The sequence below is a fragment of the Giraffa tippelskirchi genome, chromosome 5 (genome assembly GCF_054371585.1).
Source record: "Giraffa tippelskirchi isolate mGirTip1 chromosome 5, T2T-mGirTip1v1.2.pri, whole genome shotgun sequence".
Lineage (NCBI taxonomy): Eukaryota > Metazoa > Chordata > Mammalia > Artiodactyla > Giraffidae > Giraffa > Giraffa tippelskirchi.
Window position 1 is genome coordinate 83,530,190 of NC_137279.1, and position 26,059 is coordinate 83,556,248.

Here is a 26,059-nt window from a genome sequence, read left to right on the forward strand (position 1 = left end):
TTTGTGGCAAAACAATTTGTAGAAGGAAAAGGTTGGAATTTAGACGTTCCATTTAACTGCTTCAGATATCTAAGGACCTCGAACCTTGTGGGATTTGAAATCAATGGAATTAATTAAGGGAGATGTCCGGCACTTTCCACCAAGTAATCAGCAGGTACAGTAGACCTGAAAGTCTATAAAGAAAAATGGAACAGGATGACATTGAGGGAAGCAGTAAGGATTAAAAAATGAGCATCCAAGTGGGAAAGGCACACACCCATTGATCGCAGCATAAGAGATTAAGGCTCTGGTGAGCAGCAAGAAGCTTCTGTAATGGAAAATGGTTACAAAGCATGAGAGTAAGCCTGCAGATATCTACAGTCAGTGACAGCCAGGCATGGGAGTCCACATGAGGGACCAACCACTTGCCAGGGAGCCTAGAGCTGAAAGTCAATCCAAGGGAAAGATGCAAAACTAGGTTTAAAAGAGAAGAGCATCTTAGAGGTTCGTTACCATTTGATACCACATGATAGCATATTTATTCTCTATTTCTTTCATTAAAACAGAAGCTCCATGAAGACAAGGATTCTGTCTGCTCTGCTCCATCTCTAGTGCCTAGAGTATAGCCTGACCCAATAACGATGCTCAAAACGGTTTTGTCACATGAATGAGCATCACTTGTTAAATGATGGACTAATGAATGAAACACTGTGTGAATATAGCATATGTGATAATATATGTACCCACCCCCTGCTAGTCCTTGGGTGAGATTCCTCCTTTCCCTGGGGGTGAGCCAGCACTAGGCAGAGAAAGAGAAACCACAGATGAGGTATTGATAAGAAGCCAAATGAAATATTCAGTATTCATATCTGGGGAACAGGCGTGGACCATTAGCAACTCAATCTTTCATGCTAATAACAGTAAATAGGAAAAAAAGAATTCAGGTAAATGTTTTAGAAGGTATTCTACAGCGGAAAACAACTGCCCTCACCTAATAGAGCCCAAAAAAGTCAAATGTTTCAGCTTTTAAGGCTTTACTTTTCTACCTCCATTCTCTTTCAATCCTATATGGAGGACCAACCAACCAACAAACAAACCAGAAAACGCTTGCCACCCAGTTTTGCAGATGAAGTCTATGAGATGTGGAACAGTCTAAAGCGAATTCTGGCCGCACAGAAAATCAGATGGAAGAGAGTTTTAAGACCCTCGAGCTCCCAAATTCATCTGCAACCCAGTCAAATATCTGCTTACGCACCCGTGGGAAAGAAACAGTGAGTGCCACGTTCGTGGCAACTGACCTTTCTACCACAAGGGAAAAAGTCCCCTGCACAACAATGCCAAGAGGCAAATTCCAGAAACAGGAAGAGACAGTTGCATGAACTTGAGAATGCTTACGGATGCTTGGGACTAGAGAGATCCTTATGGATACCCACACCTGCCCCCACCCCCTCAGCCATCTTCTCATGGGTTCATGTAGAGACTAGGATGACTATCATCTGTCTTGACATTCTTTTGGATAAAGAGCCCCCTGACCCCTGTCCAGGAGGGTTCTCTTAAAATTTGTCTTTTGTTGCAATGAAGTTACAGCCACTGTGAATAGACCTCAGGAAGGAAACGACAGAAGTCCTAAGCCCACCATGGCTCCAGTACTGAAGAAGCGCCTCCCTTGGACCAGAGATCATAAGACCAAACAAGCAATGTATCACTGAGCATCTCTGTTACCTTAATAGGCATCTCACCATCTCCTCCCTCAAACACCACTTGCTGTTCCTACTGAAGAAAATATTGGTTGAAACTGGAGGCATGCATGCATGCTAAGTTGCTTCAGTCATGTCTGACTCTGCGACCCCATGGACTGTAGCCTGCCAGGCAAGAATACTGGAGTGGGTTGTCATGCCCTTCTCCAGGGGATCTTCCTGATCCAGGGATCAAATCTGCATCTCTTATGTTTAACCTGCATTGTTAGGTGGGTTCTTTTTTGTTTTTTATTTATTTATTTTTTTTTATTTATTTTTTTTTTTATAAATTTATTTATTTTAGTTGGGGGCTAATTACTTTACAATATTGTAATAGTTTTTGCCATACATTGACATGAATCAGCCATGGGTTTACATGTGTTCCCCTTCCTGGACCCCCCACCCACCTCCCTCCCCATCCCATCCTTCTGGATCATCCCATTGCCCCGGCCCTGAGCCCTTGTCACATGCATCGAACATGGAATGGTGTTCTGTTTCACATATGATAATATACATGTTTCAATGCTATTCTCCCAGAACGTCCCACCCTCACCTTCTCCCTCAGTCCATAAAATTGTTCCATGCATCTGTGTCTCTTATTCTGTCTCGCATATAGGGTTATCGTTACCATCTTTCAAATTCCATATATATGCATTAGTATACTGTATTGTTGTTTTTCTTTCTGGCTTACTTCACTCTGTATAATGGGCTCCAGTTTCATCCATCTCAGTAGAACTGATTCAAATGTATTTTTTTAATGGCTGAGTAATATTCCATTGTGTATATGTACCACAGCTTCCTTATCCATTCGTCTGCTGATGGACATCTAGGTTGCTTCCATGTCCTGGCTATTGTAAACAGTGCTGCGATGAACATTGGGTTCTACCATTTTATTGCTACCAACCCATCTCCCTCCACTCTCATGCATGCATGCTCAGTCATGTCACCGCATGGACTGCACCTCACCAGGCTCCACTGTCCATGGACTTTCCAGGCAAGAATACGGGAGTGGGTTGCCATTTCTTTCTCCAGGTAGGTGGGTTCTTTACCACTAGCACCACCTGGAAAGCCCTGGGACTGGGGGCAGGGGTACTCAAACATCAATGATAATACTTCTCTAGGTGAGCCCCTGTTTTGGGCACTGGCAGAAGGTATGCTTGAGGGGCTCCTGTTTATGTAAGCAGATGTTAGACTGATAGGTTGCAGCTACTGTCTCTGTGACTTCTTCCAGACAAGGTTAGAAGGTTCCAGAGTTCTTGGATATACCATACAGTCAGTCCTAGGCACTTTCTGTCTTTGGTGGACAGAGCAACAATGCGGGGAATGAAATGCTGATTTTCCCTGCAGAGTCCAAATGTCAGTCCTGTATCCAAGTATCCTTCAGAGGAGTCAGCATGATCACATCAGGATCCTTGACACAATGGGAACTTCTCACAGTAAAAGATCCAGCAGCCTCTGCCATCTTGGAGCTCAGAATCAGACAGGATGAAGTTTCCCATGAGCCCAGATATCTGTAACAATTGCCTGTTGTCATTAGACCCACAGGACTGTAAAAAATAAAAATAGGCAGAACAATGAAGGAAGGATTTTCTGAAACAGAAAACACAACCTTTCATTGTTTCCCCTGTTTTTACAACAGAAACATGATGTTGGACCTGCCTGGATGTGGGGACTTTCCAGTTTCCACGCGAGGCTGGACATTTTGCATTCAACACAAATTAGTTCCTCAAAATCACAATCAATTGTCATAAAATGTAGGCAAGTGTTTTCCCATGGGGCAAGCATTTGTGGTAAAACTGGAAATGTTCTACTTGATTCTAATGCTTCACGAAAAGGTCAGCATGGGATTCCAGAGCTTTACCTAGAGGATGTTAACTCTGTTTGCAGGCAGGGTGAAATGGGGAGGGTCAGTGTACCCAGCCTCACCATGTCCACATGTCACAGGCCCAACAGCAGGCTGCACGCTTCAGAAAACAAATGAATGCATACATACACACGTACACACACACACACACACAGACCCCATGTACTTTAAGGAGCCAAAACACTTTCAGATTCAATGACAGGAACAGTGCACCACAGCTGGCATGCTCACTGGATGGGACAAAAATAATGTTACTATGGGATTAATCTAGATCCCTGGGTTTCAATTCAGTGGGGCCTGGCATAGAATCACCTGGGCGGCTTTGCAAAAATACACATGCCTGGGCCTCCCCCATGTCCAGAGATTATGACCCAGGACAGACACAATTTTAAAAAGATCTCCATGTAATTCTAATATGCCATCCATCTACTCCCTGGTTTCTTGTAAATATGATTTTTACAATTTGAATTAATAGCCTAAAGCTTTCCAATACTCAGGCCAAGTTAAAATGGCTAGTACTTCCTGGTGTCTAGGTTCTGGTTGTGGATTCATCAGAGAATTGAATCACGTTTGGAATCAGGGCTCACATTCCACATGATACCACTGATGTCAGACCGTTAGCTTCCTAACCTTCTCCCTCCAGGATGAGGTACAGACAGAAGGGTTCCTGCTAACCCCCTGCCTGCCTCAGATCTAAACCCAAATGAAAATGTATAGAAAAATGGCTCATCATGGTGTTGCCTGCTCCTGGGACACCATCCTGCCCATGTGTCCTTCTCACAGACCAGCAGGCCTGAGAAGGTCTCCTTGGGCAGTTCTTCGTAGTCCCCTGGCTTGTTCAATTTATCTGATCTGATGGTATCTCTGGCCAGAAACAAGGCTGAGTAGAATTCTGAAACAATTTTGTTATCAACCGAAAATTGTCATTTGGCCAGTTCCCAAGGGTCGGCCCTTCCTCTTTCAGTAAATCCAAGTGTGATTCAACTTTGAGGGAGGATAATTTACCATAAAGACTGGAAAAATGGGACTGCAATTCAGTTTCAAAAGATTTAAAATAGGCCTTACTTGAAATTCACTTTTTTCCATTTTAAAATCTGAAATTCTGAAACAGACTTCCCTTTCATAACCAGTCCCTGCCACAAAAAATAAAGTCTGTCGATAGCTCCATCATGTTTACATCAAGTCTGGATGGTCAAAGCATCACCGAGTCTCCAGTGACCCACAGCCAGGCAACCTCTGTCATCAGCTTTGATTTCAAGAAGGAGCAGAGTTGGGCTTAGCTCATCGCCAAAGCCTAGGCAATTCAGTGTTTGGATCTTCATGTGTTCTGAGGTCAGTGCCACATGAATACTCATCATGTGATAACAATTAACACAGTAAATCTGTAGAATTGTCTTAAAGATCCCATTTGCCACCCAATTCCTCAATACACCATGTACCAGAGTTAGTCCTTTCAGCATCCAAAATAGTGAAAGTCACCACATCTCGACCACTCAGGGTCAGGAGTCAGAGTTCCCCAAGGCAATCCAACTAGGTGCTTCAACTGGTAGTCGCTGATTCCCCAGGCATGTTGGGGGTGACAGATCCTTTTGCAAAACATGATCTGGATTCTCCAAAATGACCTTGAACATGCTACAATGCCAACCGCACACAGTATCATTATATATGAGTCCATATGTATAAGTTTAGAGTAAAAAAATAACAGGTAAAGCATGCCGTTATCAGCAAGTTCACATGGAAATACAACTAACATTTTTACTAAAATGTCCAAGGAAGCTCAAGAATCAGGCTTTAGACCTAACTCCTGCCTCCATGACTTGTGTGTGCCATGGGGCAAGTTTCACTATTGAAGCTCAGTTGCTAAATCTATACTAATGGGGATAAATATTACTTACCTTGATTCTTGTTTTGCAAATTAAATAAAACAAATATGGTGTCTGACACATAGTAAGTGCTTAATAAAAGACTGCTAATATATTAAGTTATCATCGCTATGATTATTAATAGAGATTACTGTCCTTGAGATTATACTAGGTACTATCTATTAGTGGTGGACAGGAACTAGACAGGGAACAAATAAATATTAACTCCACTTACTGCTCTGAAACCACAATCTCCCCCTAGCGGACGCCTGTTAATTTATTTGTTCTTTAACTGTGCTGAGTTCAGGGAAGGCACACCTATTTCCAGGCAGGGCTGCATGAAACAAAAATTGTGTTTTGTTTCTACATCAGAAATGGGGCCTGGTCAATGTAGGGAAGGTGTCTAGAGAGTGTTTGTTCTAACTTTCTGCAGCCAACACACACCTGCCCAAGTAGCTGGGATGCTGTACTCCCATCATCACAGAGCTACTCAAAGACCATCCCAGCTGCTGCTGGAAGTATTTTTAGCTGCATTATTCATTTGAACACCTGCCTGACAATCCTAGACAGAGCTCAGTATTGGAAGGGAGGGGCCCCCGGGACACCCAAGGATTCCTTCTCAACACGGTTCTATCTGCTGGTCTGTATTCATCCTGCAGCCAAGAAGGGCCTTTCTCTTAAGTCTGGTTCTGCTCATACCACACACCCAGTGGAGAAATATCTCCACAGAAATATCCTCAGTGTCATGTTCTTAAACGGTCTCAAGAGAGCAGGTACCTAATGCCATGCTGATACAGATCAAATACAGAGCATCTCACCGAGGCGACTATCAACACATTAACCACCCTCAGCTGTGCTTCCCATGGCGGCATGCTACTAATCGATATCATTTCCTTTTTACCAAAAGGAGAACAGATAGAGTGGGAAGTGCTATGATAGCATAATCCTCTTTCTGATCTTTCAGTTTTTGTTTATTTGGGTTCTTCTCAAATGTAAGGTCCATTCTTCTATTTTCTGTTGACTCCAAACCTAACTATTTTTGAACTCACTGCCCCAACTCCTGTTTATTACCATCAATTTCCCCCCACCACTACCCTGGAACAGAACTGCTCTCTGCCTCCAAGACCAAACAGTGACTGTCGTACAGCATTCAATATTTTAATTATGTTCAGTATTGAATTGTCATACCCGGCGTGAACTCAACAAATTGGAAAGACTGCTTTTTAGGTCTTGTGAGAAAAGACTTGGGTATGTTTTGCCTTTTTTCCCCCTTTAATAGTTTCTAACTCAGTACCGGGCACATAGCAGGTGTTGAAGAAAAGCCTGAGACCTGGCTGAAAGCCTCTTCTTGGAGCCGCACTACACCCTGCCTCCATGCAGATGTTTACTGGTAAAGACTCTTGCTGCTGGCGCTTGGGTTAGGCTCACTAGGCCCTGCTGTCTCTGCACATGCTGCCTTGGGCTAAATTACCTAATTTTTCAATATTTAGGTTTCATATTCTGTTCAAGGGGCTAAGGACCTTATTATTTATTTAACTCACAGGAGTCTTATGTGACTGTTTCTGAAAGGTTCTGAGGGCCCAAATGAATGATGCTATACATGTACACAGCCCCCCTGCCTCTTACATACAGATCCATGGGTGATGTGTTCAGAGTCATACATATAAAAACACGACTTGGCAGTCACCACACACACCATTTTCCTATGATCCAAAAACATTTTGCTGGCATAATTCATAAGAAGAATTTCTTTATATTTAATGACCCAAATATGCCAGTCATGTGCCTCTGAGAAGCAAGTTAGAATGAACAAAACAGCAATTTTGTTCTAACCCCCTCCACCCAAATAATCTCTCTGCCTTGGATTTTGACCTCTCTGAATGACTGTTCTCAGAAGCCGAGAAGAGGGCAACCAGCCTTTGTGGGAGGTCATTTTATGGGGTAGTGATGAGAAGAGTCTTGGAATACAAAGGGCCGTGGCAATGTGAGTTATAGGTCCAAAGACACAGATTTTTAACAGACTGACAGAATTTATGCTTTCAGGTGAAGAGCTGATCCTGCTCAGGATTTCTGAGTCAGAGGAATAGAATCAGATAATTCACAGACTTGGAAAGAAAACCTCAGCCCCCAGTCCAGCTTCCCATGTTGAAGGCATAAGATCGTGAAGCAAAAGCAGACCTGTCTACATTGAATTTATCCATTTATTGAGTTTCTACTATGATCCAGGTATTATTTAGGCACTAGAATATAGCAGGAAACAAGTTAGGTAAAGTCCCCAGTCATGATCCCCCTATAAGTTTCCTCTCTATCTTCAGGAAAAATGAAAAGATCCCATAGCAATCCACTGGAGAGGGTTCCCCAATGACCCTGCTGCTGAGAATCTCAAAGGACTCACAGATCACTAAGGCTTCCTAAGGCTCCATGAACAACCAACTGCAAAGAAAACAAGTAACAATTCTGTGATTGAAATTGGGTCTCTGCAGTACTGAAAGATTCTCCAGCAGGACTACCAAAGACATCATCATCATTTTTCACTGCTTTTCCTAAAAGAGATTTAAGAGATGAATGGCTAAGAACAGGCACACAACTGAGAAAATCATTTAATGAAAAAGTCATCACTTGAGAAGTCCAATTAAAAGTCATATTCATTCATTCATTCAATGATTCAATAGTCAACATGTATTGAGCAGCTCTGTGTGCAAAGCACCGTGAGAGCTCGGTGCCTTGGGAAATACTGAGATGCATGGCACAGTCCCAGCTTGGGAGGAACTTAAAAATCAATTGGGAAATTACAATCCTCATTTTACAGATGAGTAAACAGTGGCATGGACAGTTAAGGGATTTATTTTAAATGCTTCGTCCTATAGATAAATCATAAAGTCATCATATAGATGGAAAACACTGAGCTGGAAGGTAGGATATCCTAGTTCTAATCCCAGTCCCTTCTCTGGGGCTCAGTTTCCTCCTCTGAAAAATAAGGAGGTAGGTGTTTAGAGGGAGGGCCCTACAGCTCTGAGATTCTATGACTCTACCAGTTGTGAGAGGGAGATGAGATAGTTGGATGGCATCACTGACTCAATGGACATGAGTTTGAATAAGCTCCAGGAGAAAGTGAAGGACAGGGAAGCCTGGTGTGCTGCAGTCCATCGGGTCACAAAGAATCAGACACGATGGAGTGACTGAACAACCATCTATGACCAACAAGGTTTGGTAGTTACAACTAAAGAACAAAGTCTCTTGACAAAGGGAATGTCTTTTAATAAGAATTATTATTTAGCTAACTTCCAGTCCTATCGAAAGGAATATGGAAGCCATTCCATTCCGTTGGCATGTTGTATTTCTTCTTAGAAGATGCTTACGTCTAGGTGGGATATGTCTTCTGCAGATTTTCTAACTGGTATCTCTGCCCTCTTAGCAACAATGGCAAAGAAAGCTGCAGCTCTCCTCTACATCTCCTTCCAGCCCCTGCTAATTGTTATAACACAGGGTAATAAGCGTCTGGAAGAGCTATGTTGCTCCCTGTAAGAATAACTACTCCAAAGATAATGTAACCAGTCTGTGTGTGATGTGACAAATGGAGGTATGGACTGCATGTAAAGAATTCTTAATTACAAGTTTAATAGACAGTCGGAGGATGGAACTAGATCATATGTAAGGTCCCTTCCAGCATTAGCTTTCTATATTGTACTACTATGAATTTTGTGAAGATAATGTAAAAGATTCCCTTATTGAGTTAACCAGTGATTCTAAAGTGTTAACTCATTTCTATTCTATCTGTGCGTACTAACTTCCAAAAAGAAGAATAAAAATTAGTGTTGAAAAACCTGTGTTTGGATTTTTAAAGACAGACCATTTAATAATTTTATTACATTTTTAGACTTTTCTCTGAACTTGGGGGATGTGTCCTAAATTGCCAATCAGCTGGCCACTTTGCAGTATGTGAGCTGTAAAATATATGTGTGAAGGTCTAAATGACAGAAAGATTGGTTTAAAGCCTTTTGCTTATATTTAATTTTTCCCTTCCTGCTTCCATTTGTCCTTAACACTTATTTTTTTATCCTAGAGGCACAGGTGGTTCTTATTTCAGGCTGCATGCTATTCAAAGATTAATGAATAAAGGAGGCCTTGTAAACAGATTAGCATGATAATGGTAATAATGCTTTCTGCTGCCTTCTGTGCCTACTTCAATCTGTGAACCCCCACAAATGCCTCCTCCCCACTGCTGTGCATGGGTCCCCATGTCCCTCTTTCCCACCACCTGATTCTACTCTTCTAGTCTTCGGCAGACAAAAGTGATCAGGAATCAGGCAGCTGCTCAGACAGCAAGAGAGGATAGGAAGAGGAGGCAAGAGATGGAGACAGAGAGATAGAAGCACAGTAGACAGTGTTTCACTTCGGGATAAAATGCTCTCTAGGACAAAAAGGTTTATGCAAAATAAACAGAGAAAGTACAAGACTTCCGTTGTCTAATGCAAACAATACCTCCGACCTTCCCTCTTTTTAGGACATTTGTTGCCTATCACAATTCTATCTTTCCTCCTCCTTTTTAGTTTCACGTGCTTGATCTCACATTCATACCTCTGCATCTCAGATTCAGAACTGTTCTAGAACCACACGCATCAAGGCCCAGGGTAATGTACCATTTTGGAGAATGAGGTCCAGAAGCAAAAGCTAGCTGTTGATTTGGCTTTTATTTGTCAGTGGATAGGGATAAGTTCCACGGAGAAGTCAATGGCACCCCACTCCAGTACTCTTGCCTGGAAAATCCCATGGACGGAGGAGCCTGGTAGGCTACAGTCCATGGGGTCGCTAAGAGTCGGACGACTGAGTGACTTCACTTTCACTTTTCCCTTTCATGCCCTGGAGAAGGAAACGGCAACCCACTCCAGTATTCTTGCCTGGAGAATCCCAGGGACGGCGGAGCCTGGTGGGCTGCCGTCTATGGGGTCGCACAGAGTCGGACACGACTGAAGCGACTTAGCAGCAGCAGCAGCAGCAGGGATAAGTTCCAAGGGTCTTTCCTTGAAGGCTTTAGTGAGAGGCAGAAATCTGGAGCTCTCTGAAAACTTTCAGCTCATCCCTGACGAGGCTGGAAAAAAGTGAAAATGTTTAGTCACTCAGTCGTGTCCGACTCTTTGGGTCCCCATGGACTGTAATCTGCCAGGCTCCACTGTCCATGGAATTCTCCAGGCAAGAATAGTGAGTGGGTAGCCATTCACTTCTCCAAGGGATCTTCATGAGCCAGGGATCAAACTGGGTCTCCTGCATTGCAGGCAGATTCTTTACCATATGAGCCACCAGGGAAGCCAGTATGGTTATTAATCCACAGCTTTGTGGGTCCTCAGTTTATACAGCTCCTTAAGCCTCAATCAGTGTCTGAATCTCTGCACCCATGGACCTGCCTGAACTCCTTTCCTCTTACTCTAACTCATGTCTGGCCTGCAAGCCTGCGTGAGGATGAGCTGAACAGGGAAAATCTCTCTGGGGGGATACCATCAAGATACCCATAATGTGGACTAAGTCCAAAAGCCAAGGTCAGTCCCTGCAGCAGGAGGGAACGTGGAAAGGACCCAGCATCTATGCCTGAAGGTCTACACGGAGACAACAACAGCCAGGAGACACTGAGCTGAACAGGCACTGGGCCCACACACCAGGCCTGAAAACTCAGACCCATCCCTTCCTTTGTCTCCTAAGACCTGAGCATGTTCTCCCTCATTTGAGGGGAGCCCAGAGCACGGGGAGCTGGGCTGACCCTCTGCCTCTCGTGTTGATTAACGTTCCCCCTCTGCCTCCCTCTGACCCCCATGGGGGCACCCACCCCACCTCCTTCCTCTGCGCTTTCTGATACCAACCGGGAAAAGGGAATCTAAAAATAAAGCTGGGGCCAGAGTGTGTACCACTCGATTGGGCTCCTGTACTCACAGATCTGCTTATTTTGGCCTATCTCTCCCCAGCGATAAGGCTGCTAACAGCCTGTTATCAGCCAGTCGGTGAAAATGTGCTCCAGCCTGATTAGGCCTCAGTCTTTGCCAAGGTTATAAACAGCCCTTATCGTTTTCCCGAACAGAATAATCCGGACAGTATCAGCTCAGAAACATATGGGCCACACAGAGAAGATAGCCGCTGACGGACACTTCATTTTAATTGTAACGAGTGGGTAGTGGCAGCCTGCAGACAGCAGACAGAGAGCTGCCCGACTGGCAGCAAGGCTGTGTTTTTTTTTTTTTTTTTTTTAAAATCCCTTCCTCCTTCCCTGGTTTCCAGTGCCTGGACTGCTTTGATATTCTGGGTGGCATAATGAACTGGACCCTGCCCCAGATGTTAGCAGTTAGCAAGCAAGGCCCCTCCCTAAAAGGCAGATGGGACCCTTATGATTCTTTTACAGGGGGAAAAAAAGCCAGCAAAGGGGAAAGCTAGGGAGGGAGTGGGGTACCAGTACAGCTCTTTCTGCCCTTCAGCCCCCAATTCAATTTCAATAACCCATCCTCTCACCCAACCCTGATCTCCTGTTTCCTGATCAAGCTTCTTCTTCAGAGACCCTCCCCCTCCCAGCCTAGGAATGCCACATCCCAGTGCTCGGAAGAGAGCCAGCCCTCTATACATGGTGGCGTGTATATCATCTCCTTCAGCTTTTCACAGGTAGACACAGACATCAACCAAGATGATGCTTGAAGAAGGGGCAAGCCCAGGCTTGTAGGGATTTTGTGTCCTGAAAGCAATCTCCTCAATCTAGTTTCTCCCTCTGCTCTTTTGGGTTCCTCTTTTTTCTTGTTCCTCTGGCTTTTCATAGAAAGTCTACTATCTGTGGGACTGGAAGGCTAGTCAGCGGGCATCCCCCAAAGAGAAAATTGGGATGGAAAAGCTTTGACAAAAGGGCTCACCTCTCTGCTTCCAGGTCAGAAGACATCGCGGTGGCTGACAGCTCAGCCCTGGGTCACTGCTGATGGCACACAGCCAACCACCCCCTGGCTCCTTCATAGGGTGATGCAATGTTTCCCCCTCATGAGTCACCAAAGTGGAAGGAAGAGAGAGAAAGAGCCGACAACAGGAGGGTACAGTGAGATGAGAGTGTCTGTTGCATCCTGCAGCAGACTTACTCGGTAGCACCGGCCTGCTGTTCCTGCTGCTGTCGCCGCGGCTGTACTGGGGCTCACACCTGGCTGGCCAGATGGGGTCAACAAGAGCAGGTGCATTTCAAATCTATGGAAGAGAAGCACTGGGGCCCCCACCTTGGACTCAGCTGTCAGTCTTCACTCTCCTGTTCAGCATTCAAGTGTGTCAATATTTCAAACAATTAAACAACTTCCACGCAGTCTTCCTTTCCTGGCCCTTGCTCGTTTCCTCTCCTTTCCTCCTTCAATTCTCAAGTGTCCCTCCCCTTTAACCACAGAAAACTGGCACCTTCCACTGCCCCTACACACACCTAAGGAATTCAACAGCACTGGAGAAGTCTTCCAGTTCATATTCAATTTCTGGTGGCTTTCTAGTAAGGAAGAAAAGAGAGGAATGAAAGGAGAAAAGAGGAAAAAAGATAACTGAACCAAAAAACATTCCCTACAACCACAATGCTGACCCTCTTTTCCTGACATCAGTTTTCAGTTCTGCATAGAAAGATCACTGCTTTGCTGAGAAAGACATGGTAACAAGAGCTGATGTTTACTGAGCATGGGTTGTATGTGCCAGGCACTGGTGGAAGCATGCTACATAAATTTGCTACATGCTAATTTAACCCTCAAAACGATTCTATGATTCACACCCAAGTGACCTGCTTCCTGGCTGCATCTCTATAATTCCTGTGTCTCCTGATCCTCAACAGCTCACATCCATGGAGAATCCTTTCCCAGAGGTCTCTGGAAGTTCGTAACTAGCTGCATCACTGCTCCATCCCCATGAAATTCTTTTGCAGATTTACAATGGCTCACAGGAAGCCCACGTCCCCAGGACCAACAAAGAACTCTGGCCTCAAGACAACTTCTGGTATTTCACTGTCTGGTGAAAACTGAATCTGTGCTAATGTTTCTGTAATAATATCAAATTCAAAAAGGAAAGAGGAGGAAAATTCCACTGCCAGCTGAAACGAGAGCCTCAGGCACATTTTTGTTTTAATTCTTTTTTTCATGGCTTTTCATCACCTGCTTCCATTCTTCCACTCTCCCAAAAAATATGGCTTAAGTTGCCTTGCAGTATTATCAAGAGACTGGCCAGCAGATCTCTGCAAGAAAGTCTGCAATGGGTGGTCTGTGTGCAATGTCTTGGTGGTCTTAAACTCAGGCCCTCCAGACCAAGTTTCAAGGTTACAGTGGTCTTTCCCTAATTGCCATCAGAATCTGAAAATATCCTTGAAACATGAGAATCCCGCTCTGAACTCCTGAGGCAGCTAGCAGTGGTAGTTTATTCAACTTAAAGTGTTTTTTTCTCCTCCCTTTTGCTATTTTTGTTTCTTATTCTGTTTCAATGGACCCAGCTTTGTTCTTCCATAATTTCGGGCTCACAAGACTAGAGGATTTCCTGAGATAAGCAACTGGGCCTATTTTTCTGGAGTATCTGCTTCCCATTTTGTCCACAGCTCTCTTCTTCTAAGAAGCTTCCACTGTCATAGGAAGAAGGCCAGTTCTCTCAGGGTCACACAGTAGAGGCGGGTGGAGCCTTCCGGGTAGTCAACAGTGACAAATGTGATCACAAAAAGTTGGTGGGCCGTGGCCACTCTGTCATCGCTGCACTGCTGCCACTCTGGGCTGGAAAGCCCCATGAGGACTGTGTCCAGCCACCTCAGAGCATCTATGACACTGCTGCCATTGCCAGTGTGCCTGGATGTCCCCATGACCGTGACACCCTGAAGGACCACAATGCTGTCTTCCTCCAGCCTGTTTCCCCAGCCCCTAGCCTGGCATGGAGTAAACATCCGGTAAATGACGGCTGAGATAAAAGAACACATTCAACCCCTATCTGCCCACTGGGTGTTCAAGGCCATGTACTTTGGAGGTAGCCAAGACTGCACACCTGGCTCTACCACACTTTCTAACTCTGCCTTACCCCCAGTTTCTCCATCTCTAAAATGGGGATAATCAAAGTACCTTTGCCACAGATGTGTCATGACGATTATGTGTGTTAAAAACATAGTCCAGTGCCTGACATATAGCAGTCACCTACACATAAATATTTCTTGTTTATGAATAGCTATTCCCATCCGCCCCCTCCAAAGCCGCTATAGTAGTTGACATGCTCTGACCAAAGAAAGGGTTGCATAAGGAAGCCTGGTTCTGGTACCTGCTGTGCTAGGGCTCCAACGGTCACTTAGTTACTAAGTCTCCTGGCTTCTGTGGCCTGCATTAGGCTGGGGTAGCCCGCCTCACCTAATTGACTTGCAGGATTGGATATGAGACAGCATGACCTACCAGATGTGGACACGTGTGGAAAAGCAAAATCCAGACTCTCAAATCTGCTGCCAAGTCATGTTCTGGCAAAGCGGCTGGAAGTCTAGCACTCCACGGACCTCGCTACACGCCCCATGGTGCCTGTGCCTCTTTGGGGCTCTGCCAGCCTCTGCCTGCCGTGAAGGCCCCCAGTCAGGACAGTCCAGAGTGTCTGCTTGGCCCGCAGGCCTCACCAGGATCTCTGCTGGAAATTAAACCAGCTTAAGGGCGAACGCTCAGACAACCTCCCTTGGGCCCACAACATCACCTCAGCAAGACACGTGACTTCCCTCACGGAGCGGCAGCTTCTCATTTCCACGTCCATCCTTCCACTGTTCCCAGGCTCCAAAGTTGTTGAGATTTTTCTTTCCCCTCTTCCCCAAAAGGCCATCCTAGTTTGCTGCTAAGTCGCTTCAGTCGTGTCCAACTCTGTGCGACCTCATAGACAGCAGCCCACCAGGCTCCACCATCTCTGGGATTCTCCAGGCAAGAATACTGGAGTGGGTCGCCATTTCCTTCATCCTAGTTTAGAGACTCTTAAACCCACCTGCATTCCCAAGAGAAGCTCTTAAGCATAAAATTCATTTCAGCATGGGGGGCTCTTCCTCTTTTCTTCCTTTCATGGTGAAGCTATCATGAAGTCATAAGCAGCTCTAGTGGTTGTAGTATCAGGGCCTTATATAAGATGGGGATTTTTTTTTTTGTTCTCTCTCTCTCCCCCTTCTTTTTCTCTCTCATATCTCCCCTGCTCTCCACTATGTACGTGCACACACATACCCCACGATAGTGTCAGCCTTAATCTTGTTCTCATCCCTCCCACCTCTAGAACTGCCCCACCCCTGAGGGAACACTGCCAAAGAAAATAGCAAAATATTCATATGGTAAGGCCCACTAAAACCTTGGGAAGATTTAAGCCTGGGTTTCATGTCACGGACGCTCCCTCCCATAATCTGTATTCCAATCTCAGTGTCAGCAGAGCTGTGATCAGAATATCCAAGGTCTCATAAAAGATTCAGGGCTTCCTGACTTCCCTGACATTTGCTATTTCACGTTGTTCCTGCTCGTTCGCTTTCTACCTCCTAAGAGTCCACAGGCCCTTTCTACTCACCCCTGCAGATGGCAAACTTGCTGAGAGAGTCTAGGACGTCAGGACAAGTACAAGACCTAAGTCATCCTGGGAATTTAGCTGTGGCTGGGGCTAGCACTCTTGAGCTTCTTTTGTCAACTTCTTTTGTTTGGTTGAGGGTTTTCCTAAGATCACATTGTGGCTGCCTCCTCTGTAGTGCCTGGAAGTAGGATTCAAGAATCCAGGAGGGTAACAAGACTTGATGAAGATTCCCCCTTTTCACCCTGAGTACTTTAGAGGGGAGGGTTGCATATGCCTGACTTGGTGTGTTCATGTCTTTCAAGTTCATATTACGATTTAAATCAGAGACTATACATATTATCTAGCCTTGAAAAGCATTGAGGCTATCATTTCTAGAGGTGGCAGTCCCTCAAAGGGGCCAAATACATTCTCTGATGGCCAGGTTCAAAGACTGATATGTTACATGTGTGTATGTTACACAACAAATACAATACTGGTAGGGACAAAGGTAATCTAAACATTCAAGCAAGGTGTGTTATGATTTAAGGAAGTCAAATATAACTAAAGGGGTGCTTGTGAACAGATCTTCTAGTTTACTAAGATAGTCACCATAGGTGTCTTAGCCAGACCCATGACAGATTGCTAATATGATTTGCTTTCCATTCATTCAATGTATACCCAGCTTATCAGCAAGACATTTAGTGAATAAGCTGAATTTATCCCATACTTCTTAAGGATGTCATGCATCTTCACAAAAGAAACTCCCTGATGCATCTATAGGGTAGGGGTCCACCTACAGAGACGGCAAGAAAAGGAGAAAAGACATATTGTCATACAGCTAACATCACCCAGCCATCGGAAGCCAGAGAGAGAGAAAAGAGCAGTAGCTCCACAGGACAATAGAATCCAGATCCTTTCAAGATATTGTTTAGTAAGTCACAGGTGTCTAGAATTTTAAAAAGAAGAGAAAAAAATAAAATGGAAATGTAGGACCTCAAAAACTCAGCCAATCAAAAACTAAAGGCTTTTTAAAATTTAATCTCTTCTGAAAACATATTATCTTAATTATTTCTGTAAATGCTGTGGCTATTAGGCAAATTAACACAAAACCCCAGATCAAAGTGCCCTTCACACAGACAACTTGCATAACATTAGGCAGCATGAAGGTGAACAGGTGCTAAAAACAACTTCTTGGAATGTTTTTAATATATCCACTAATAAAACCTTCTGAAGAGGTTAAAAAAAATGCTAGAACACAAATTGAAAATTAAAGGCAAGTTGATGGTATCTCAAAATTAAAGCTGTCAAGTGAGAAAATTATAATCAAAATTGTCTGTCTCTGTACTTCTCAAATTCGTCCCTGTGTAGTCACGTAATATAAACATATATATGTATATATATGCATATGTTTCTGCATATGCATACGAAAAATCAAAGAGGCAAACACACAGTGATGAATCATAGGTAATACAAAAAGAATATGCAATCCAGTTTCATAAATAGATATACCCAGCAGCACACACCCTCTGACACAGGTGGGCCAACAGGACATCTGTTAATAGAGGGATATAGTCCTGAGAAATCATATGTAGAGTTTTCAGGACTGAGTTCTGTTACCTTCTTTGAGGAAGTCCACAGTCAGATATTTCTGGAAGTAAATAATCCTATCATTTATCATTTAGGTTTTGTTTTTTTTTTTCCATCACCAGACATAACCCATATTCTCTATTTAGAGTAAAATTTATTTTTCCTCAAAGACATACTACTGTATAAATGAGTGCTTCTCAACAGGAGGTGAGCACACTCTAGGGAACATCTGGAGACATTGTCTGGAGACATTTTTGGCTGTCACAGTGAAGGAATGGAGATGCTGCTGGTATCTACGGTAGCAAACAAGGATGCAACTGATCATCTTCAGTGCACAGAACAGCCCCTCCCAACAAAGAATGTTTTGACCTAAAAAAGTCAATAGTGCAGAGGTTGAGAAACCCTGATACAGATTACCACATACATTTCAAAATTCCTCAAATCATATCCCTCAAAGACTTGAAAAATGAGAAGGTGGAAAACACAAAAGAGAACTTTTCTTAGTAGTATTTTGATTATCAAAAGAATAACTGTTTTCTGTGGATGTTACAATATATTACTTCACCTAAAATATGTTCTTAAAATCTATCACTTGTACTTGCATTACAGTCAAACAGTGAGAAGTGCTGGAAAATCAGCAAGGATCTTAGAACAAAACACTTACCCTGAGACATTCTTCACTGAACAGGGGAGTATCTTGACTGATTGTGTTAAAATCAAATAAAGTAGATATAACAAAAGCTAACTTTTTAGCCAGTGAAAAATAGACACGTCTAGTACTTAAAGTCCTACATGTGTGTACTCATCTAATTCCACAGCGTTAGAGCGCTGACGTTCAGTAATATAATAATATTATTTTTGCGATCAGTTAAGGTATAAAATGTGCGTAGCCTCAGTCTTTAATATTAATAAGTCTTGTAACTAGCAGTTTCTCGTAGCTCCGAATTCTTGAGCACAACTAGAAAGGGCACTTATCCTGAAAAATCTAATAAATTTACAGTTTTATATACTTCCTTCAATTGTAAAAGTCTTGTTCAATAAACTTTAAAATGCCACTATAGAGCAATAACACAGACAGTATAAACCCAGCCCTGGGAAAGCTGTGCAACCAGAAATTGTTCCCCTTTCTGCTAGAGCAATAAAGTTTTATATGTTTGAACTGACTGTAAAAAGGTTTGAATGTTGGCAACTGGGGAATAATCTGTCTTCTTTATAGTTATTATCATATTTCCCACAAGACCCCTTGGTCTGTGTCAATCCTTCTTGTATATGACACCTTTGTACTGTCAGCGAAAGCAAGACTACTTTACTTTTTTTTTTAACTATAGGACTTGTATCTGTTTTCCTTCAGATTACAGCTAACAGGAATAAATTATTTCTGACAAGCATATATTGCAGCATTTTACCAAATAAAGCTGGCTCTGAGCTGCTTTTCCAAGAGCTGGGGGAGAGGGGAACCTCCCCCCTTCTCTCCACTGATTCAAATGCAATTCGGGATGGGTAAATTGGAGGAGACGCCAATAAAAAGAGATTTGTAGGAAAGTTACTCTGAACCCAGAGCCCATTGTAACAAGGTGGTTGGGTCCTCAGGGGTGCTGTTGGATGTGTGTGGAGGAGAGGTTTAGGAAAAAGAAGGAGGAGGAACCATCCCTTTTCCTTCCCAACCTGTCTCGGGTCTGAGAGAAGCTACGCTGCCGGGTTCAGGCAGAGAGCCAAGTCCAGCACAAGGCTCGAGTCTCACAGACCCTGATTAACAGCCAGTGAGGGACACTGTGGCTTTGACTAGCAGGAGCAGACACCGAAGTTGTCTCATGGAGGCTTGGGCTCTAGGCAAGCAGGTCATCTCAGATGAAATGAGTTTAGGCTCATGATAATCAGCAAAGAGTCACTGTGTGTGTGTTTGTATTTATGAGTGTTTGAGAGGATAGGGGGTGTTGAAGGGTAAAGGGTATCTTGCCCTTTTCCTCCCCAAGCTCCACCACCATAGTTCAACAATATCCAGCAATCCATGACACACAACCCAACTTAACTAAAACACTCTCCTTTCTCTCTCAAGTTTACTCTGCCTCCTCAAGTGTCCCTGCCTTTTCTCCCATTCAGAATAGCACAGTGGAACAAGTCAGAGAGGAATGATAGATACTTGGAAACACCAGGTTGTTAAAAATCAAAAGCCCTTATATGACTGGCCATTCATGGAATTGGCACAAAAAGTTAATTATCTCTGCATTCTGGAACAAAGTCTCTCCAAGAGATTATGTGAACAAGATGGCCCATCTCATGAACACACATATACATATATGCATATACATACTCATACATTACATGAACAGAGATATACACATATATGCATGTACAAACTCATACATCACATGAACACAGGCATACACATATACGCATGTACATACTTATTCATCACATGAACACAGACATACACACATATGCATGTACATACTCACTGTATAGTCCCATGAGTGCACAAACACCCAAACACAGCTCAAAATGAACAGTTAACTCAAGATATGGAAGTTCTGATGTTAGAGGGTGAATGCAAAATTATATCCATGAATACAGCAACTCTACCAGAATGAGGTCACGAAAAAAACTGAGTAAATATGATTCTATCTCTGTGACTCTGGGGCGAGTCTGAGCCTTGTGCTTGTGAAGGTGAGCTCCTCTTTTTCTTGTTACCCAGTTTGGGCAACAAGCATTCTAACCTAAGAATGGTAGACACCAAAAAACCTCATCATGGTAATCACCTCATACTAGCAGGAGGCTCAAGGGAGTACTGTGTCCCCTCCTACCCTCAATGCCACCCCAGAATTGCTGCAAGCCACATATGTTAACCAAAGGGGCTGACATGACTCTTAATATCCCTTAAATGGCATCTGGCTCCTAGAAAACCATGGATCCATACTATCAGTTCTTATTCTCTTCAAAATAGGTTCTTGATGTAGATCAAAAGTTCTTGGGTTGGGTGATATATCAGTGGTATTAATAGAAAGATGATAGATATTTTTAAAATTTTGGTATGTAACTCAGATATAGAAAAGTGCACAAATCACAAGTGTATAGCTCAGTGAAAAATATGAAATGCTTTACAAATGCACATCATCCGTGTGCAAAACCCATGCCATTCATCTCTGTGTCCTCAATTTTTCTGTATATTACTGAAGTGAACACATAAGCAGCATTTTAAATTCTCTCACATGGCAATGAGTTATCAGCTTCAGGACCCATAAGAAGACCTTCAGCACAAGTGGAATGGAAGAGATATGGAGGTAGAAGTATTTCCCAAAGAGTAAAGTATGTACCACCAGCAACAAATTCATCAAAGGTGTTTATGAAACGCAGATTTCTAGACCAGAGCAAACTTGCTGGGACCAGTCCTGTGAACCAGCATTCTATAAACACCCCCAGGTTATTCTTGAGAACTGACATTGCCTACTGCATACACCAACAATGCTCCCTCCTGAACCCTGATCATTCCCTTTTTCAAAGACCTCAGCACACACATTTCTGAGATCATAGTTGGTGAGGTTCAAAGACTGGCACTGTGTTTTTACATAGAAAAGAAAGGGATTTAGAAAAATCACTAATCAACAAGGGAAAAGTATAGTCCTAGAAGCTTTGCATCACTCTGTCTTTCGCCTGAGCTCCACAGTCTGCAAATCTTACTATTCTAGGCATTCAAGTGGAATTTAAAAAATGCAGAGGAAAAATCTCCTGAAAAGGCCAGAAATTAGATCTCTTCTCCTCATCCCTTATTACTTTCCTTTTTATAAATTTTAAACAAATCTAAGGATTTGTACCTCATTACTCCTAATATACAGGGCTTCCCTTGTGGCTCAGTGGTAAAGAACCCACCTGTCATGCAGGAGACTCTGAGTCCAGACGATCCCCTGGAGAAGGAAATGGCAACCCACTCCAGTATTCTTGCCTGGGAAGCCCCATAGACAGAGGATCCTGGAGGGCTACTGTCCATGGGGTCACAAAGAGTCATACACAACTGAGACACTGAGCTTTGAGCTTTTTTTTTGAATCCTAATACACACCTTCCTTCCTGAACCTAAGAGGAGTTGGCTTTTGTGTGGGCACATACTTGAAGAGAATATCCTGGTACAGAGGCACTCAGGAAGAGAGGATGATAGGGTTCCAGCCTTTAGAGCAAGTAAGAAGCAAAAGGATCCCACCAGCACAGGGAAGACTTGCATTTAGAGGGTCTGGGGTTATTGTTCCCCAGCTTATAGATTCTATTATTTGATTATATCTGAAACTAGATCAAAACATAAACAGAGCAAAAAAGGCATTTGAACTGGGCATCAGAAATTATTGCTACTACTACTACTTCTTAAGATGATTATTACTGTGGATGCTATTGCCACTTGTGTAACTAACAAGTTCTTATGCCTGCTATATGTGACACACCATTCAAGACTCTGAGATACATCATTGCATCTAATCCTCAGAGACATGGTTACTCAAATGTACCAACAATATTATTCAGTTTTTCAATATTATTCATTTTTCTTTACACATGGATTTTTATTACCATTACACTCAAGGCTGAATATAAGGAGGTCTGAGTATGTAAACTAGATAAGTGCAGGAAGATAACTTTTCTGTTAAAAACTGCCAATAAGTTGAAGAAATAACAAGAGGGGCTATATATTAGACATCTTGGGACAGCCAAAGATACCTAAGATAATGCTTTTTTTCTATAAGGCATTGCTAGTCTATTTCCAGAAAACCAGAAATAAGCAAAAAAAAAAAAAAAGCTCTATATTATAGAAGCATTATAATGACATAGATGACAAACGATTGCAGAAGAGGGCAGTGGGATGCCAATTATAAGAAAAAATATATACAGGGCTATCCCTTTTTTGGAGAAAAATTTAATACTCTTGGAAAGATAAGAGAGTCTCATGTGAAACAGCCAGAGAAACACCAAAAAAAAAAAACCACCTGTATATAGCCAGCTATTACATACAATAGAATAAATTTGAAGAATCAAGAGAAGACAATTAAAGTTGTAATTACTGGGAAAAAAATAAGAAGGAGCAAAATTTGAAAGATGAATAGAAACTAGATATACATGGTCGACATAAAGGCATCTCACAAGGAGCAGGGGGACAGCAAGGAGACCAATCTGCCTGGGAGGTCCAGACTCATGACTGAGGAAGAGAAATAGGGAACAGGAAGCAGGGAATGAGACCAGGCCTGTATCTCACCAGAGGGCACCACATGCTAGCCTAAGACCTGGAACAGAGTCCAGACCATGGTTGATCAGGCCAGCCAACTGAGGTCCTTCTGCTTCTGCAGAAATACTGAGGATCTTTGCAGGTTTCAATGACAATCAAAAAATCCCCAGAATGTGGACCATCTTAAGGACAGGGTTTCTGGAGACATGACCTCAGAGGCAGCAGCTAGATCTCAGAGGATGAGGTTGGGCTGAGGAACATCTTGTATGGAAGAGCTCCAGGGAAAGGTCCAAAAGCTGCTAGAGGTGAGGTCTGTGCTTCAGCAAGAAGCACTTTCTAAACTAAATCACGGCCAATGATGGACATAGACTAATTTCACAGAATTCAGTGATTCTGTGAAACCTCTGAATAGGAAGGGGAGGAAAACCACCGCTCTCAGGTGACAACAGTCCCCTGCAAGAGTTTCTGAGGCTCCTGTTGACCCAGTGCCAACAATATAAACATCGAGCCAGGGCAGCATCCTTGCTTCAGTAACCACCACTGAAAGCAAAGAGACACACTTTAACAGCAGACAAAAACAGTGCTGTTTGGATAAAAGCATATGAAGCTGCTAGCTTGAAAACGTCAATTTCTTGGGTGACATTCTTTACTGGATCCTTAATACACAGGTATTGTTCTGTCGCTAACTGCAGAAATACTGGTAATACTTGGGTGCTGGCATAATGTTTTATAGCCTACTTACCCTTTCATTAGCATGAGTATGTTTAATCTTGATAATAAACCTATGAGGTGTTATTATACCATAGAAGAGAACACTAACACCCAGAGAGGGTAAATGACTTGTTCAAGACCACACAGCAGGTAATCACCAAGGCTAGATGAGGGCCCCATTAACTGAGCCCTGATAGCTTACTAAATGCTTGTCACGTGCTAGACACAAGGCTAGTCATCACCAGGACACAAAGATAGGTAGGAAAGGTCATGAAACCCAATACAAAGGGAAAGCACCTTGTTCATGGAACCTGGCTACCTTTCAGTTCACTTCACTCCACCTCACCTAGGCTAGCGAGACCCCTTCTATCATCCCATCTCAAGCTGGGTCTCCCCCTGACACGCTCTATAAAACTTGACAAGGAGCTAATAAAGATGCCTGCTCTCTGCTTTTCTCCCTCCCATCTCACAGCAAAGCCACCACATTTCGGATAGGAGGAGAACAGCTAGGCACTGTCTACATAAAGTGGCAGGGAATCTTCCAGGGCACTAAGGAGGCCGAGTAACATGAATCAACTTCTCTCCCAGGAAACCAAAGCACCCCTCAGAAGTCCCCCATGGAGAAATCAACAGAGCCCCCAGCTCCCGCAACGTGCCTCCCTACTTCCCCCTAACCCAGCAATCAGGGCGTATTCTGTCTCCTGCAGCCCCGGGGATTCCAAGCCCCTCAGGAGCTGCCAAGGCTTTCTGATGTACACGCTGCTGCTAACACTGCGTTATTAAGCACACGTTTGTTTCCACTCCTGCACAAGCCTGCTTCCCTGCCTGAAGAAAAGCCACACACATGCTCACACCGAGGGACACAGTAGAGAGCCTGGGAACCCACAAAAGGCAATCAGCATGCCAAGGGTTAAGCACACCCTGTAATAAGCATCTCTGTTCCGGCATGTTGCGAAAGCCCATTACCTCCCGCCACATTACCTCATTCATTTCTTATATGCGGATGGTTTATTTTCCCATGAGCACCCTGGCTCTCAGTATTAAGTCCCCTCCTTCGCCTCTATTTCTCTATCCATCACATTTAACACTCTGACAGTAACAGTCTATAATGTTTCTATTCTACAAAACCGCTCTGTCAACTCCGGGCTTCCAGAGCAGCAACTGAGGAAAATAAATAACATCAACGCCAGGGACGACAGCATCACAGCTCCCTTTCTGCTGGGCTTTTTTATTTTATATTATTCTGCAAAGGGAGAAAAAAGAACAGGGATAGGGGGAGGTGGAAGCAAGGAAGAGAATTTCCTTCTTATCCAGTAGACACTTAACAGATCTGAAGGGGTGGTCACAGCATTTCCCTCCAGACAAAGACCTGATTTCTCCTCTCTGCTCTCGAATCCCCTGACCACCCCCCTTCCACATTCATGGTGGTTTAAGAAAGGACTGCTATTTACTGCACTGCATTCCTTATACCTGCCACCCTAGAAGCAAAGCGACAGCAGGCACAAGGCACCCTGTTCACAGTGTAGGGTGATTCATAAATTCACGTCATCTTTTCTCGAACAGGAGTCTAGGGAGGAGGTACAAGCAGTCCATGGGTCCATAACCTTTGTTCTGGGGAAGACACCCAGGGAACAGAGATTCTGGAAGCCAGGAGTAGATAAGGAAGAAAAAATTAACTCCTATGAAAGAAAACACTCTACAAAGCTGCCTCGTCTCCCTATTCCTAGGGGTTTAACCAAAACTGTGTTGATTTTCATTATTTTAGATATAAGCCCCTTAAAATGTTATCTTTCCTCTATCTTCTTTTTGTTTGCTTTGTTTCACTTTTTAAAAATATCCAGATAGACAGATAGATGGGAATCTTGAACATAACTTGGTTCCCTCTTCAGGACCCAAATCATTTATCATTATGAATGCCAATTATCATCCAGGCCCACTGCTAGGTGGGAATCTGCAAGCCTGTCCTATGTAAACTCCATCTGCTGGGCTTTTTATAGCTTCACTGCCCCTTGGAGTTTGCTCTTCATAGGTAGCACAGTGTTAGAGTTCACATGGCTGTGGTACTGGATCCTGGAAGCCAAACCTGACCTTGACTGATGGCTTGTGGGACCTTATTTCTGATCCCCTCCCTGCTGGGTCCTCACTGGTAAAACGGAAACAATCATGTTTCTCAGCTCCTGGGGTGGTGGTGAGGATTCCCTGAGTTAATATCCAAGGTGTCTAAAACAAGGTCTGCAAGTAGTGCTCAGTAAATATTAGTGATGACCATGCATATATTCTGGCAGGGGTAGGGAAACCAGACAACCATCCAATTAGAATCATGTTTGAAATAAGAGTCAAAGGATTTGGGGATGGGTGGCCTCTGGGAGTACATCATGAGAAACGCTGGGCTGGAAGAAGCACAAGCTAGAATCAAGATTGCCGGAAGAAATGTCAATCACCTCAGATATGCAGATGACACCGCCCTTATGGCAGAGAGTGAAGAAGAACTAAAGAGCCTCTTGATGAAAGTGAAAGAGGAGAGTGAAAAAGTTGGCTTAAAGCTCAACGTTCAGAAAACTAAGATCATGGCATCTGGTCCCATCACTTCATGGGAAATAGATGGGGAAACAGTGGAAACAG

The 26,059-nt window shown here is 43.5% G+C and overlaps 1 protein-coding gene across 9 annotated transcripts in view; it reads right to left on the reverse strand.

Annotated features, from left to right (window-relative positions):
* PBX1 (PBX homeobox 1) overlaps positions 1-26,059 on the reverse strand; it is a 329,982-nt gene that overhangs the window by 168,467 nt on the left and 135,456 nt on the right. The window contains exon 1 of one of the 9 annotated variants that reach the window (XM_081494037.1): positions 12,323-12,366. The exons of the other annotated variants lie outside the window; for them this stretch is intronic. The gene's annotated coding sequence lies outside the window, so the exon portion shown is untranslated. Of the gene's footprint in view, positions 1-12,322; positions 12,367-26,059 lie in introns of those variants that run through there. 9 annotated transcript variants of the gene reach the window in all.